The 16,400-nt window shown below is 49.0% G+C and overlaps 1 protein-coding gene across 1 annotated transcript in view; it reads left to right on the forward strand.

Annotated features, from left to right (window-relative positions):
• Positions 1-7,885: 7,885 nt before the first annotated feature.
• The window catches only part of ERFL (ETS repressor factor like), a 76,684-nt gene continuing 68,169 nt past the window's right edge, over positions 7,886-16,400 (forward strand). Inside the window, exon 1 of the mRNA XM_028742279.2 lies at positions 7,886-8,089. The gene's annotated coding sequence lies outside the window, so the exon portion shown is untranslated. The remainder of the gene's footprint in view (positions 8,090-16,400) is intronic.

The following is a 16,400-nucleotide window of genomic DNA, read 5'->3' on the forward strand; positions in this document are numbered from 1 at the left end:
ACTCCTGACATATGGTTGTCAAGTCTCTGCTTAAAGACCTCCAAAGAAGGAGACTCCACCACACTCCTTGGCAGCAAATTCCACTGTCGAACAGCTCTTACTGTCAGGAAGTTCTTCCTCATGTTTAGGTGGAATCTTCTTTCTTGTAGTTTGGATCCATTGCTCCGTGTCCGCTTCTCTGGAGCAGCAGAAAACAACCTTTCTCCCTCCTCTATATGACATCCTTTTATATATTTGAACATGGCTATCATATCACCCCTTAACCTCCTCTTCTCCAGGCTAAACATGCCCAGCTCCCTTAGCCGTTCCTTATAAGGCATCGTTTCCAGGCCTTTGACCATTTTGGTTGCCCTCCTCTGGACACGTTCCAGTTTGTCAGTGTCCTTCTTGAACTGTGATAGCCCATTGATAGCCCTCTCTGCCAGTGTTGGGGATGGCCATAGTATAAGTGGGATTTCCTACCCTTAAGGTGAGCAGAACATCAAGCAGCAGTCATAACCCTATAGCTGTGTGAGCAGGGGGTTGCCCTAGCATTTAGGTGTTTCTGTTCTCGAACACCCCGTGTGTGTGTGTGTGTGTGTGTGTGTGTGTGTGTGTGTGTACACATAGAATGACCAGATGCATCATGCCCCCACCCCCGTGGGGTTAAATAGCCTTCCTCCCACATTGTGGCTGGGGAAAGCTTATGTAGCATGACTTGTCCCTGTGATAAATGGGGAGGTTTCCTATTGCACGCCTGGCTAGCTGTGAGTAGATCCAGAGAGAATTCTTACAATGATCCCTATGGACAAAGCCACCAAACGACAACAACCCACTCTTGTCTGTGTGTGCACACACCTGCACACACACTCTTTGTACTCTCTCTCTCTCTCTCTAAGACCAGAGGCGATATTCAATAGCAACAGACTTTGTTGTGTCCATGCTTACACTTATGTCCTGCACAAGCTGTCCTTCATAGGGATAGGTAAGTAAGCCGGCAGATAGACAGCACCTGAACGCACACTCAGAGCTTTGATAACAAATATACCATTAATCACACCCACCACAATATTTCCACAACATTGCATGTTCATATGTGAATTCCATTCTGTGCGCACTTTCTCATGTATGGGCTCTTATAGTCACTCACATATTTCCCCATTTATACTGCACACTTTCTATACAAATGCACATTTTTGCAGCTCCTATGTATTGTGCACAGAACAAAGTCCTGTGTAAATGTACTCTTGTGCATAGTTAGGTGTTATTGTTTTTAAATCTGTCCATCTGTCTATATATCTTACTCTATGCACAAATCACTTTTAACAGGCAGAAGCACATCATGATAAATGCTGTTTATTAGACCTCTTTATAACCAGTGTGCTCTACCACCCCATCCCACTGGGGTAGAGCATGGTGAACATTATGGTGTACAAACTCTGTGAATCTCATCCTTTTCCATTTCAACACACATTGTGCCAAATCAACTGTGTTCACCCATCAAGGCCATGTACACATCCCATCCGTCACAAATTCCTGCATAAATCTCTGCCTCACACATTCATGCCAAGGGGGTCCAACAAGGTGCCCTACGGGTGTTCAGGACTACAAATCCCATCAACCCTGAATATTGGGGATGGTAGGAGATGATCTGGAGGGTACAACATAGGCCACCCCTGCTCCACACTCTTGAGTGCCACTTCATGTTAACTTTTCCCAGCATGAGTACTACTAATGCTTGTTTAAGAAGAGGCAGAGGCAGCCCACAAACAGTTCTGCTATGCAGCTGGATTTAACATTCTCACACTCCCTCCTTCCTTTCTGTTTTCCCCCAAAGGGTCCTTGAAGAGAAATGTTGAATTCTCCCTTGTTGAATTAAGTCCCTTGTTGCTACCTTTTCCAACCTGAGGCATGCACACACACACAGCGCTCACATTTATTTCATCCAGTGTTTATGCTGGGGTGAGAAAACAGTGGCCCTCCAGATGTTGCAGCTCCCATCTTCCCTAATCACTGGCCATGCTTGCCAAGGCTGTTGGGAGTTGTGGTTCAGCAATAACTGGAGGAGGTTCACAGATTCCCCCATCCTTTCTTCATGCAAAGGGAATGGTAGGCAGGAAATCCTCTCATTTATTGAGAGAAATAAGGAGAAGGTGAGCTGGGCTTTGTTAAAAGCATGGGGTAGTAACCTCCTCCCCTCCAGGATAGGGTAAGGTTACCAGATTTTTTTCAGTGAATCCGGGGACACTTATTGTTTGCTATGTACACGTGAATGCTGAGAAAGCTGTAAATACGGTGACTGTCCCTGGGAAACAGGGACATCTGGTAACCTTAGGATAGGGTAGGCATGGAACATTGCTCCTACATCTGCCCTGCCATAGGTAGTGCTTGGCCAAGTCTCTGGATGGAGTCAGATTTCTAACGTGTGGTGGTGATGGGACTAATAACTGTGATCCTGCATGCTCTGAAGCATGGCAGAGCTGTGGTCAATTCAATACCTCTTATCTCTCAGTGCACCATTCAGAGGGATCCCAACATCTGTAGAGTTCTGAAAGAGCATTCACACAAATGCTCCCACCACCCAATGCTTGTCTTGGTTTCTGGTGGCCTTTATCAACACCTCTGGATCAGAGATGGGGAACCTGTCACCTTCCCCATGTTGCTGGACTACAGCTCCCACAATCCCTGGCCAATGACCACACTGACTGGGGCTGATGGGAGTTGTAGTCCAGTAGCATCTGGCAGCCAGCCATTCCCCTCCACCAGCTTTGGATACACTTCCTGTCACAAAAGAAACAAGAACTGGGCCATTGCCAGATGTTTTGGGGGAGGGCTTCTGGAGATGAATCTGTGAGGGAGATGACTCACTTTCAGAGTTGGCAGGAGATATTGGTAACGGTGCAGAATTACCTCCCTACACACCTCTTTATTCTGCTTTCTTCTTCTTCTTTTAGGACCCACCCTATTCTCCTGATAATAATCTCTTTTAACAGTTTTCAGTGCTGTATTCTTAAATTGTTGCAACCCACCCTGAGCCCTCATGGTGAAGGGCGGGTAAGAAATCTGATAAATAATAATGAAATAGAAAAATACTCGTTACTAGTTGCCGCTCCTCTGTCCTAGTTGCTGACACACTTTCTCCCATTCCAAAGCCCTTGACCCCTTATGCTTTTAGCAGCCTCTGAAACATCTCATCAATTGCTTTCATTGTTGCCCTTCTTTCCCCATGTAGTCCATCCTTTCATTCATCCGATATTCAGTGTTTCTATCCTACCATTCCATCCTTCTTTCAGCCCACCCTATAGGTATAGACTATATAGTATTCACCAAAACCATCAGAATCTTTCTTTCTTTCTTTCTTTCTTTCTTTCTTTCTTTCTTTCTTTCTTTCTTTCTCTCTTATCCCCCAAATTCATCTGGTCTGCCCATCCAACCATATCCATCCACGTTATGCAGCATCTTTTATTCCTCTCATCCTTCCTTCCTTTCTTTTCCTCCACTCTGCCTGTCTATCTCGCCACTCATCCCAATGTCCACCTCTCTCCTTTCTCTCTCTCTCCTTTCCTCCTTCTAGCCTTTCTCCCCATGGTTATCCCCCCTTCCCTCCCGCCTTCTCTTCCTTTGTCTCTCTCTCTCTCTCTCTTTTCTCTCTCAAGTGTTTTCAATTTTATTCTGAGTGGAATTAACTACCCCTGATGTCAAATTGCCGCCGAAATCGATAATAATATCTTTACAAAAGAGGATATTCTTCTCTCTCGGAACGGCCCCTGAAAAATGGAAAATTTAGTCGAAATTGATTCATTACTTGACACTTTATAGGACGGGCCTGCTATTGATCGGAGCCTGTCATGTCCTATCTGCCTTAATCGAAGTTGAAGTCCAGTGTCGATGGTGGGTATTTTTCATAATTCCAGGAGACCAGACAGATACAAAAACACACACACGGACTCCGTTCCCCACCACCCTCTGCAGTCTCCCCGGGTGGAAAGGGGGGGCGAGATCTTCCTGAACCCCCCACCCCAAACAGATCGCCCTGGAGAAGGAAAGATCTTTCTTGAAACACACAAACCATCCCCTGCACACTCGCAAATCAGGGAACTTCAGCACAATAACCCAGATCCAAAATGAATCGTGTGTGTGTGTGTGTGTTGCTTCTCACACACACATCCAACCTTCTCCACCGCCCCAGTTCAGCTGTTATGTGTGTGTGCGTGCGTGTGTGTGTGTGTGTGTGTGTGTGTGTGAGAGAGAGAGAGAGAGAGAGAGAGAAGGCTCTTTTTGTTTATTAAGGCTGTTTGTGGCTTGGTAAAGAAAACCTATGAATCAGTCAGCATTCTCTCTCTCTCTCTCTCTCTGTGTGTGTGTGTGTGTGTGTGTAAACCCTAACTGCGTGTGTGTAGCTACACAACACACACCAACAGGGGTAGAACTTATGCAGTCTTCCCTATCCACCTGCCCTCAAAACATTTTCAGCCTGGCTCCCTCCTACGCACACACACACTCGCGATCTTCCATTCACACGTCCTTTGCCCCCGCACATACTTATTGCCTCCCGTACTGCCCCCGTCTCTTACACATACGCGCGCGCAGTTTCCCTCACACAATACTTTCTCAGCTGCGCACCGGTCGCGACCCTCCTGCCCTTTCCTCTGGCAGGCGCCACAGCTTGGGCTTCTTGCACGCCCCTCCGAGAGGCCTTTTCCCCTCACTCCACCAGCCCGGCTGGCTTCAGTATCTTCCCCCAACACGCTCCTTTCCCCTCAGGACGCCTTCTTCACTCTCTTTCCTATTTACACACGCGCATATTTCCCCCCTCTCACACGCGCACCCATATATGGGTGCGCCTCTGGCACACTTCTAACACACTCCTCTCAAAGGGACGTTCCTCCCTGGCACACACACACACTCCCTCTGACGGGGTTTTCCCCTCATACATAACCTCTCTAACAGTTCCCCCCCTCTCTCTCTCTTACACACTCACACATGTCCTCTGATGCGCGTGCGCGCAAACACACACACACACGTGTCCTGTCACCGACGAATTTTCCTCACACGGCGTCCTCTCTTAATACTACCACACCATAGCTGTCAACTCTTCCCTTTTCTTGCGAGGAATCCTATTCGGAATAAGGGCATTTTCCTTAAAAAGGGGGGAAACGTTGACAGCTATGTACCACACACGCCTCTTAACAACAGTCCCTATGCTTTCTCCGACGCGCATCGCCCCAAAACTCTCTCACACTAGCGCGGCTGGGGCTCGCGCATCCGTTCGTGTTTCTCTCACACGGCGGCGTGCCCTCAGACGTCTCTCTCTCACACACACACACACACACACGAACATTGCTCCACAGCCACGTCCCTTTCTCTGGCGCGGACCCTTTTCCCGCGCAATTTCCCTCTCACACGCGCGACCCCCTCCCAGCCGCCACCCCCTCCTCCCTCCCTCTCCCTCGCGCGCAGACTCGCTTTCCCGCGCTCGCGCCTGCCCACGCGCTCTGAGGGCTTAACTAGACTTTAATTGGACTTTTCTCGACTTTCTTTTCCCGCCACCTCCTTCCTTCCTTTCCTTTCCTTCTATGGTCCCCTCACGGCTCCTTCCTCACCCAAAGACTCGAGTCTTCTGTCTATGGGACTGTTACTCTTTTGTTTCCCCTACACCCTCTCTATCCCCTGCGAAGGATTTTCTTCTTCTTCTTCTCCTCCCCAACTCCCCCCCTCTCTCACACACATTTGACGCTTGCTTTGCTATCTTGGAAAGCTTTTGCACATAAATTTCCCCTCAGCCTCTCCTCCCTTAGATTCCCACCAATTTAGCCAAGCCCAGGTCTTTAAAAAAAGGAAAGGAGGTGTGTGTGTGTGTGTGTGTGTGTGTGTGTGTGTGTGTGTGTGTGTATAGGCGCACAGCGCGAGAGAAAATACCTTGGGTGCAGTTGGCAGTTTCTCCAGCACCCTCTGGAGTGGGAAAGCGGTCGATATTTAATTGTTATTGCAAGCAGGGAGTGCAAAAAAAAGAGAGAAGGGGGGAAAAAAGGAGAGAGAGAACCTACTACTCTGGACTATTTGTATTGTGAGAGTGTGTATTGCTGCTTGTTGGTGCTGAGGTGGGACGTGTGCCACAACGTGCGCGCGTGTACACACACACACACACACACACACACACACACACACAGCCTCACTGAGGGAACCTTCCCAGTTTAAAAGAGGGAGGTTAAATATATTGGGTCTTGGTGTCCAAGAGACACTTGGAAAGAGCTTCCTGCACATACGCCGTGGAGGCAAGCAGAGGGACTGGGCCAATTTTTCCATACTAACTTCTGTAGCAGCGTTGCCCCAGAGGTCAATCCCATTGAGCTCCATGGGGCTTTTGCTCCCTGGTTAGGTGGGCCTAGGTTTGCAGACACGTGCTCCATTTCCTGAAGAAGTCATCCCTATTGAACCCAGTGGGACTTACTTCCGAGTAAACAGGCATGGGCTCTTAAAGGAGAGGGGGGGGGGAGGCTTCATTTCTTAAAGAAAAGAAAGAAAAAGACACGGAGAGTGTGGGGTTGAAATCTGACTCAAAGCCAAGCCAGGAAGGCCTGCTTCTTAAGAAACAAGCTGTGGTCTCAGGGTGGGGGAGGAGGCACTCTGCACATGCTCAGGAGCACTTTTGTGCAGCATCGCTTCAGGAAAGCTTAGGTATTAAATACAGATGTCAGGCTTCAGCTCTGCTACCATTTGGGAACTTTCTGTCTCCAAGGTCTTTGGTGAATCGGTGTCACTGACAGTGCTGTGTTTAAATATCGTGTGTGTGTGTGTGAAAGAGAGAGAGAGAGGCTTGTGCCATTTCTTGATGGAAACAGAGGACCCCTCAAGCACCCCCCAGCTGCCCAATTCTGGGGGGTGTGGGGAAGTGCCGAGGCCTGGGGCGGGGGGGACTAAAACGCCTACAAAAGGCTACACAAATCTGCCTGTGTCTCAAGTGGGACTTTTCTAACACAACTCCCCTCTGGAGGAAGGGGCGCATGCTCAGGTCCCTAAAGCCATCCATCAAAATTTGAGGGAAAAGGAGGAGAGGGAGAGGGAGGTCAGAATTGGAAAAGGGGGGGTTTGATACACACACACACACACACACACACACACACACAAATCCCATTTTCTGCAAACAGGTTGGTGGCTCCCAGCCCCTCTCTCTGTCTAAATGAAATCAGTCATTTTCATCAAGTGCCCGGCCAAATATTATCCACAGTCCATTCAGAAGGATCGAATCTTATTTAGAGTCGCGATTCGACATCTGTTTTCAAATTTGATCAGCTATGAACTTTATTTTCCGAGTTTGAGGAAAATTATATTCCATCGATCCGAAGCACTGGCGTAGCCTACATATATTTTCCCCCTCGCTTCTGCCTCGGCTCTCTCTCTCCCTCCCCTGCTATCGACGGGGAAAGACGCGTTTGTAAGAGACACACCAGCAGCAGCACCAGCAGCAGCAGCAGCAACAACACACCACCAGCGAGACACTTCGCAGTTTCCCCGATCGCACAGCCACCTTCCCTCTCGCCCGCCTGCTCCCTTCTTTCCTTCCCTCGGCCACCCTCCATTTCTCCTTTCCTCCTTCCTCCCTTCTCCCGACACACCTCGCCACTTTCTGATTCATCCCTTGGCTTCCTCTGCCTCTCGGTCACACACATAGAGGCTTCACCTCCTCCTGTCTCTTCAATTCCTTCTCTTCATCCCACATTCCACGCTCTCTTTCTCTCTCGCTCTCTCTTTCCCCTCTTTTCTTTTCCTTGTCTCGTCTCTCCTCTCCCTGCCAGGCTCCTTCCCTTCTTCCAAAAGGCGATCTTCTTCCCTTTCCTCTTCTCTCTCTCTCCCCCTTCCTTCCTTCCTTCCTTCCTCTACTTTTGTCTCTTCCCCCCAACCCCCAAAACTCTTGATTCACCCTCTCCAGAAAAAGCTAACTATTCTGATTTCATTTTTCAAGAAGCAAACCTCCCCCCACCCCGGGCAAAAAATAATAATACCCCAAACCCCTCACCACCTCAATTCCCCGGCGCGCCCCCTCCCAGCCAAGCCAACCTCCCAAAGAACTTCAACTTGGAGACTGCCTGAATGGTGACGGGAGAGAACAGTGAGTAACAAATTCTTGGGAAAGTTTCTTGGGAAAGTGGTCTGAGGAGAGCGGGGAGAAGTTAAGCCATTGCTGGTGCTTCTATGGGGAGTTGGGAGCGGGGGGGGGGCTCTGATATGGCAGGGAGTTATGCTCCCACTTCTAAAAGTGGAGGAAATGAGGTCTGTGATATCTGTCCATCTATCCATCTCTCCTTCTTCCCTTCCTTTCTTCTTTCCTTCCTTCCTTCCCTACATACACACCCTCCACCCAATCATTCCTCTCCCAACTCGTTTTTCCTTCTCACACCCTTTCGTGCTCCGACCCTCCCCTCCTTCTTGCTTCTTCTCTCATCCCTTCTTCCTCTCTCTCTCTCTCTCTCTCTCTCTCTCCTTCCCTCTCCCCTCCCATCTCTCTCTCTCTCTCCCTGTCCTTTCCCATTCTCCTCTCGCTCACTCACCCTCCCCTTTTCCCCTCTCCACCCTCCCCTCCTCGCTCCCCAGCTAACTGGAAGCCGGTTTCCGTTTAGATTAAGGCAGGGAACCTAATTCCAGGGCAGGGGATCGAAATTTCTGGCAACAAAGGGAAATAGCGTATTGATCAGAGGCTCCGGAGATTAAGAGACAAGTGTGTGTATCCATCAGCGCTAAACTGCCTCCCTGCGCCTGAGAGCCGGCCGGGCTGCGGACGCGCCTGGCATGGCAAACACGCGCCCCTCTGGGAGGGCAGGAGCGGGAGCCTCGGGGCAGCTGGGCCGACCGGGGTGGGGTGGGGGGTTGGCGGAGGATGGGGGAGAAGGGCTGGCCGAACCTCCCTCTCCCCCACCCCGGGGGAAATGGAAGAGGGCAGGAGATCAGGGAGGAAGACCCCCAAAGGGAATCTTTGGAAAGAGGAGACCGTGCAGCCCGTGCAATGCAGTGGTTAAGAGACTGAGCTGTGAGCCGCCCAGGTCCCCCATTGCAATTCCACCTCAGCCTCGAAGTCAATGAATGGCCTTAGGCAAACCGTTCTTGCTGAAACTCAACCCCCCAACACATCCCTCTCTCACACACAAACCAAAATTCTGCAGATTGGGTGATAATAACAGGGAACTGCGTTCCCCAGGCGTTGGAAACCAGCAAGTCCCAGGTGCAAATTTCTCCACTGCCGTGTGAGCACTAAGTGGCCAGGGGTAAGCCGCTAATTCTTAGCCTCCACCCCCGCCATCCAAGGTAATAAACACTGAACTACCTTACAGGGCCGTTGTGAAGATCACTGAGGTAAGGTATGCGAAACACTTTAAGCGCCCTAACGGGGCAATCGTATTCCAGGAGAAAGCCCTATTGAATTCAGTGGGATTTACTCCCAGGTAAGTGCGTCAGCATACGTTTGCAGCCTAAGGCTGCAATCGTGTGCTTACACTTCTTTGGGAGCAAGTCCCTTTGAGTGTAGAGGCGCTTCCTTCTGAGTAAACATGCAGAGACTTGCGCTGCAAGCGCCCTGTATAAATGCTAAGTAGTATTTGGGGGTTGTGTGTGTCCTGGAATTTGGAACTCGGAGTTCCAAGAGCGAAACAATACTTTTGCTCAAGATTATTGGTAGTAGTAGTAGTAGTAGTACAGTAGTAGTAGTCATCGTCGTCTTATGTAAAAGGTGGAACAGTAGAACTCCATCCTTTGGAGCAGAGGTTGCATCTGAAGATCTCAGGAGTGAAAGCTCTTCCTCTCCCTTCCCCATGGATCCAAGAGTGTGGCTCTGGGGCATAGGCCCGCAAAACTCCATCTATGCATATTATTGGGCTGTGCGCGGGGTGAAACCAGAGGCGTATGGAACTGGAGGGAGTTCAGGGACCCGGGCATTTGGGGAAGTGGTGCCCCGGAAATGCAGAGAGGAGCAGCTGGGCTGGTGGGAGAGGGGGATCACTGAGATCACACCGAAATTTCTGGGGCCATCATGACCCCACTTGCCTTTCAGCCACTAGTTCCTTAAGCCTGACCTATAAATTGCCAAGTCTAGCTGCCGCCAACACCGCAAATCATGGGTGGCTCACCTTCAGCTGTGATTATTTTTCCCCCTACCAATAATGTCATGAGGTTGGCTGGCAGGATGGTATGAGAAGGAGGCGGCCACCTGAGGTTCAGGAGAAATGCTTCCCCACCTTTCACATTACGAAGCATGTGTGATGTGGCTTCCACAACTACTATCCGCCTTCATCCCCACCAAGCAAGCGAGCGTTGGCTGAATGTGGAGGACTTGAGTTTAACTTGGCGAAACTTCTTCCATCTCCAGCTTGCGCGTTAAGCAAATACGCATCAGAAGAAAAGGAGTTCAGTAGGTTAGGGGTCTTGAACCCGGGACCTCTCGTTTTAGAAATTGAACACTGGCTGAGGAGAAGCGAATTTCCAGTGCTTGGCGGGGGTGGTGGTGCTTGAGTCAAGCGCTGGGGGGGGGGGGGAGACCCCGAACTTAGTTCTCCCCCACCAATGGAGCTGACCCTTCTTGAAATGTGCGCTTGCGTGTGAGTGCGTAACGGGAAATATCTCTTAGGGAAGGTTAGATGTAGCGAGATATGTGGCACAGTTTCTGAATAGCAATAGCAGAAAATCTACATCGCGCAATATGGGACAGTGAGCGAGAGGTCTCCGTCCCAAAGGGCTTACAATCTGGGGCTACAAATTCTAAAGCACACTAGCTTGAAATCAGCAGGGTTTTACTTCCGAGTAAACACAAAATAGCATTCCTCTGCTCGCAGGACCCTGGGGGGGGGTTGCGGCGGCGGGGAACCGTTCGGACAAACATGGGGATGAATATAAGGGCTGCGGTGGCTCACACGTACACGTGTGCACCCCTCAAAGTGTGGATATCTGCACCCTCTTCTTACATGGCCAGATCCAGTTAAACCGAATGGATTGGATTTGGCGCCGGACAATCCTCACTGAAATGACTGGAACCAAACTGTCTCGACTTCTTAGCGGCGTGGTGAGTGGATCACCAGATCGCAGAATGCTGAGGTAGTGAAATACTCGTGGTTTTAGACACGAAGAGAGGAGTTTGCGAATCAGCTTAGACTCCCACCTCTCTATCTGTCTCTCCTTTCACTCAGGCACACCACCCCCTTGAATTAATTCCATGCAAGCCCCCACCCCCTCAATCCTTCTCATTCAGGGCGAAAGCTATAATTGTTGTCTAAAGTTCTGCTACCTTCCACCGAGTGTGAGTTAATCATTCCACTAGTCCTCACGCGTTTTGCCATCAGGTTCCATGCCTATTCTAACCGAGAGGGGAGAAAGAAGGGAGACATAGAACCAGCGTTCGATGCCACTCCTGTAAACGCTGGTGGGCAGACGGTACTGTAATTCAGGTTTGTTTTTTTCATTGCCTTTGATACAACCTAGCTCCTTTTAAAAACCCCGGGGAAAGGTCTGTAAGCCATTCGTTATGCAGACTATACATGCAATATACCCAAAGTGCTTAAATTATCTCTGGAGGGAAAAGAAAGCTGTATTGTTAATTGGTGGGCTTGTCAGGAAGATATCTATCTCCTTGTCCACACGTTACAGTTAGCGTTGCCCTAGAAAGGCTAGCGTGTCAGACGGAGACCTGGCTTCAGTGCAGATTGGTTTTTGGAAGAGAGCGGTGCGGAGGCTCCAGGAAGCCTGGAAGCCAAACTCTTTGACCCTCTAATAATGTTAAGGCATCAAAGGCACCTAAAGAGGCCTTCTCCTTGGCTGGCTGGCCGCCCATCAATTTTGGAATAATCATCCCTGGGAGACTCACCAAAGCCAGAGCCCTCTTAGAAGTGCAGTAGAATCCAGTGAGTGGCAGTAGGCTGACCCACTTCAGACAACAGGTGGTGTGGTGGGTTGCAAAAAAAATTTTGAGGGTGGGGGGGGGGGAAGGGAGGCATACCTCAGTCCAGCACAAGACAGAAAGGTCATAGCCTCAGCCTCTTTGTCTGTGGAAGTGCCCGAATAATTTTTTAAAGCATTTATTTATGTTTCCAATTTTTTTTACCTGCTTTTCAGCTACCACCACAAGGTTCCCAGAGCAGCTTACACAGAGCAGTAACATGACAGAAAAGTCTAAATCTAGGGGAGCAGCCAGAGGGGGGGTGTACCGTCCCCCCACCCCACCCCACTCCCATCCACCTATGCATTCTTGAAGCGGTATAGCCCTCTCTCTTCCACACCTCAGGGCCATGCCACCTTATTATTCTGCTGCTGCAGGTGCAGATCCAACCCTGCCTGTCCTAAAAAAGCGGTGTAATACATTTTGGTATTTAAAATGGCCGTTGAAGTGGCCATGGCTAGGGTAGGGTAACTGTTACCCGCTAACTAACTGTTATCCACTAACTAATCCAGAATGTGGCAGCTAGACTGGTGACTGGGGGCAGCCGCCGAGACCATATAACACCAGTCCTGAAATACAGTTTCCGAGCACAATTCAAAGTGTTGGTGTTGACCTTTAATGCCCTAAATGGCCTTGGCCCAGTATATCTGAAGGAGCATACCCACCCCCATTGTTCTGCCTGGACACTGAGGTCCAGCGCCGAGGGCCTTCTGGTGGTTCCCTCACTGAGAGAAGCAAAGCGACAGGGAACCAGACAGAGGGCCTTCTCAGTAGTGGCGCCCGCCCTGTGAAACGCCCTCCCATCAGATGTCAAAGAGATAAACAACTACCTGGCATTTAAAAGACATCTGAAGGGAAGTTTTTAATATGTGACATTTTAATGTATTTTTAATCTTTGTTGGAAGCCACCCAGAGTGGCTGGGGAAGCCCAGCCAGATGGGCGGGGTACAAATAATAAATTATTATTATTATTACTTGAGCCTTTCGGATGTGGTGAATTAATCCGTTGATGTGCAGGGCGTGATTGTGGTTAATTGTGAGGGAAAGGCTCTGAAGACATTGCGAGCAGCGTTTTCTTGCCTTTACTGAACTGCTTCCAGAGCTTAGGCCCAGAATTTGGGAATCAAGTTGAGCGCTGTCTCCTAGCTCAGCAATGGAGCCCTTGGGTGGCATTGAGCAGTGCAACCTTCAGCCACAGTTTGCTCTCTGCAAAATGGGCATGATAGCAATTTTCCTTACAGAATACTTTGATGTAAATGTGTTATGGAATTAATGCCATCAGCGCTCTTTGAGATTCAGGGACAGGATGGACTTGGAAACATATAGAAATGGTTCTGACTTCTCCCTTGAACCATGACAGGTTTCTATGTCTGGATCATATCAAGGGTTAGTCCTGCTCAGAGGAAAGCCTTTTGAAACAAAGGGCAATTTGGATGGGTCTACTCTGAGTAGGATGAATGTTAGCTACAACCCTCTTTTATCATAGAATTGTAGAGTTGGAAGGGACCGTGAGGGTCATCCCTGCACAGCAGAAATATTTTGCCCAATGTGGGGCTCGAACCCACGACCCTGAGATTAAAGGTCTCACGTTTTATAGGATGTCATTTCTGGGTTCATCTTGTTACACAATCCCACCTACTTTAAGAACAACAAAAAAAGGAGAGCCTGCTGGATGAGGCCAATGGTACATCTAGCTCAGCATCCTGTTCTCACAGTGGCCAACCAGGTCCCCCCACCATGGGAAACCATTTAGCAGGACCTGAGCACAAATCACTATCCCTCCTCCCCCTCCCCCAGTTTTCAGCAACAAGGCGTCTTGTGGCATCTTAAATATTGACGCATTTATTTTTCATGGACTATAGTCCGCATCATTAGATGTTCCTGTGCACATTTACTTTGTAAATAAGTCACCTTTTGGGTTCAGTGCAATGGAGCGATGTGTGCATGGGAATATAGCCTTAAAAGGTAAAGGGACCCCTGACCATTAGGTCCAGTCGTGACCGACTCTGGGGTTGCGGCGCTCATGTCACTTTACTGGCTGAGGGAGCCGGCATGCAGCTTCTTGGTCATGTGGCCAGCATGACTAAGCCGCTTCTGGCGAACCAGAGCAGCGCAGAGAAACACCGTTTACCTTCCCGCCGGAGCGGTACCTATTTATCTACTTGCACTTTGACGTGCTTTCGAACTGCTATGTTGGCAGGAGCAGGGACCGAGCAACGGGAGCTCACCCCGTTGCGGGATTCGAACCGCCGACCTTCTAATCGGCAAGTCCTAGACTCTGTGGTTTAACCCACAGCGCCACCCGCATCCCTTGAAAAGCCTTAAAGGTAAAGGTAAAGCTACCCCTGCCCATATGGGCCAGTCTTGCCAGACTCTGGGGTTGTGCGCCCATCTCACTCAAGAGTCCGGGGGCCAGCGCTGTCCGGAGACACTTCCGGGTCACGTGGCCAGCGTGACATCGCTGCTCTGGCGAGCCAGAGCCGCACACGGAAACGCCATTTACCTTCCCGCTAGAAAGCGGTCCCTATTTATCTACTTGCACCCAGGGGTGCTTTCGAACTGCTAGGTTGGCAGGCGCTGGGACCGAGCAACGGGAGTGCACCCCGCCGCGGGGATTCGAACCGCCGACCTTTCGATTGACAAGCCCTAGGCGCTGAGGCTTTTACCCACAGCGCCACCCGCGTCCCTTGAAAAGCCTTACTTTTAGGTAAATGTCCTCAGGGGCTGAGGGCATCATTTGTGAATATAAGCAAGAGCCCATCCCTCACCTACAGCGTTCATAATTTGGTTATCTTGGAGGTGTTGTAACCCTTCAATCTATAAGTAAGGTTCATTCAGGTAAATTATTGCATATTAAACAAGTGAGAGAATGAATGTGTTGGTGTTGTGAGCCGCCTTGAGATCTACAGATGAAGGGCAGTATACAAATCGAATTAATTAATTAATAATACTTTTCTAAACTAACACTGCTCCTCAACAGTTGGCGATTAGCAATGGGAAGCATGTGGAGTTTACATCCCACCAGCGGAAGTCTGAATTGTGCCCTGACACAGATATACCTTGACAGGTACACACCTGTGCTTGAAAGCAACCATACAGAGACGTTTAGTATGGGGAAAATAAGAAAGCTTCATTTATTTTACAAAACACACGCTTGATGGTAAAAGAGTCCCTAGTTTTGTCTAACAAAGTTTGAGATGTCAGGGCCCTTGCTTGGTCTTTGATCTCAAGAGTCCCACAAGATGTTTCCTCTCTTGTGGTGGGACGAAGGGGGAAGGGAGGAGTAGGAAATGAGATCAGGATCTCTAAGAGGTATCAGAGGCAAGGTCAGGGCAAATTAGGTCAGGAACTTGGCAGTTCCCCCTCTCTACTATCTATCTTCCCTCCTATCCCCACAAACTACCCCAGTCTTGCTAAAAGCTGAGTTGAACTCCAACGCTTCCAACAGAAACAGCTTTTAAAAATAGAACTGGACCCAAACTTATAAGACAATGGGTTTTTTTTTGTTTTTTTAAAAAATAATGATTCTGTGAATATTATTTTTCAGACTTGACAGTTGGAGAATTTAAGCCTGTTTGCTGCTCACAAATAGGGTGGAGAATCTCAGGCACCGCTGTGGATCGTGCTTTGATATACATGTACTGTAATTTAGTATTGTTGAAGGAAGCAGGGGCTTGCTCCCTTCCTCCTTCCAGCTCTTTCTTCTTTGGTCATTGCTTCCTTCATCAACTAGTATGAACTAGCGGTAGGGTTTCAATTCCATATTGAGCTGGAATTTCTCAGAAGATCATTTTCTTTTACACACACCCACACCCACAACCCAAGTACTACTGGTAGAGGAAATTAGCTCCACACCATTGATGAAATCCTTCCCCCCCATTTGACTGCTCACTAGCAAGGTGGAAAATTTTGGGAGGCCATTTGTTGCTCTGCCCTGAACAACTATTGACATGCCCACGCTATAAATGCAAACTAGCTGCACACCTGTCCAGTTGGTAATTGTCTTCCCCTAACCCACATGCCTGTATCCTTATAGACTATTTAGTGATGGGATAATTGCTGAAGTCTCCAGAGAATCTGTCATGAAATTTCTGCTGCTACTGGTGGTGGTGGTCTTGGTAGTGCTGCTGTTGCTACACCTGCGGTGGTACTTTCAGTAAAATAAGCATAATCAGGGTGATTAGAAAAGTCCCCTGACCGGCAACTGGAGGACAAATCAGGTGTCAGTAAAAGTTTGGGCAATGGAACATGAAGGAGGAACTGGGCCTGGAGGAAAGGTTTGAAGGAGAGAGAAATGGCTTGAGTAATACAGTGGTACCTCAGGTTACATACACTTCAGGTTACATACACTTCAGGTTACATACGCTTCAGGTTACAGACTTCGCTAACCCAGAAATAGTGCTTCAGGTTAAGAACTTTGTTTCAGGATAAGAAAAGAAATTGTGTTCTGGCGGCGCAGTAGGAGGCCCCATTAGCTAAAGTGGTGCTTCAGGTTAAGAACAGT

The sequence above is a fragment of the Podarcis muralis genome, chromosome 7 (genome assembly GCF_964188315.1).
Source record: "Podarcis muralis chromosome 7, rPodMur119.hap1.1, whole genome shotgun sequence".
Classification (NCBI taxonomy): domain Eukaryota; kingdom Metazoa; phylum Chordata; class Lepidosauria; order Squamata; family Lacertidae; genus Podarcis; species Podarcis muralis.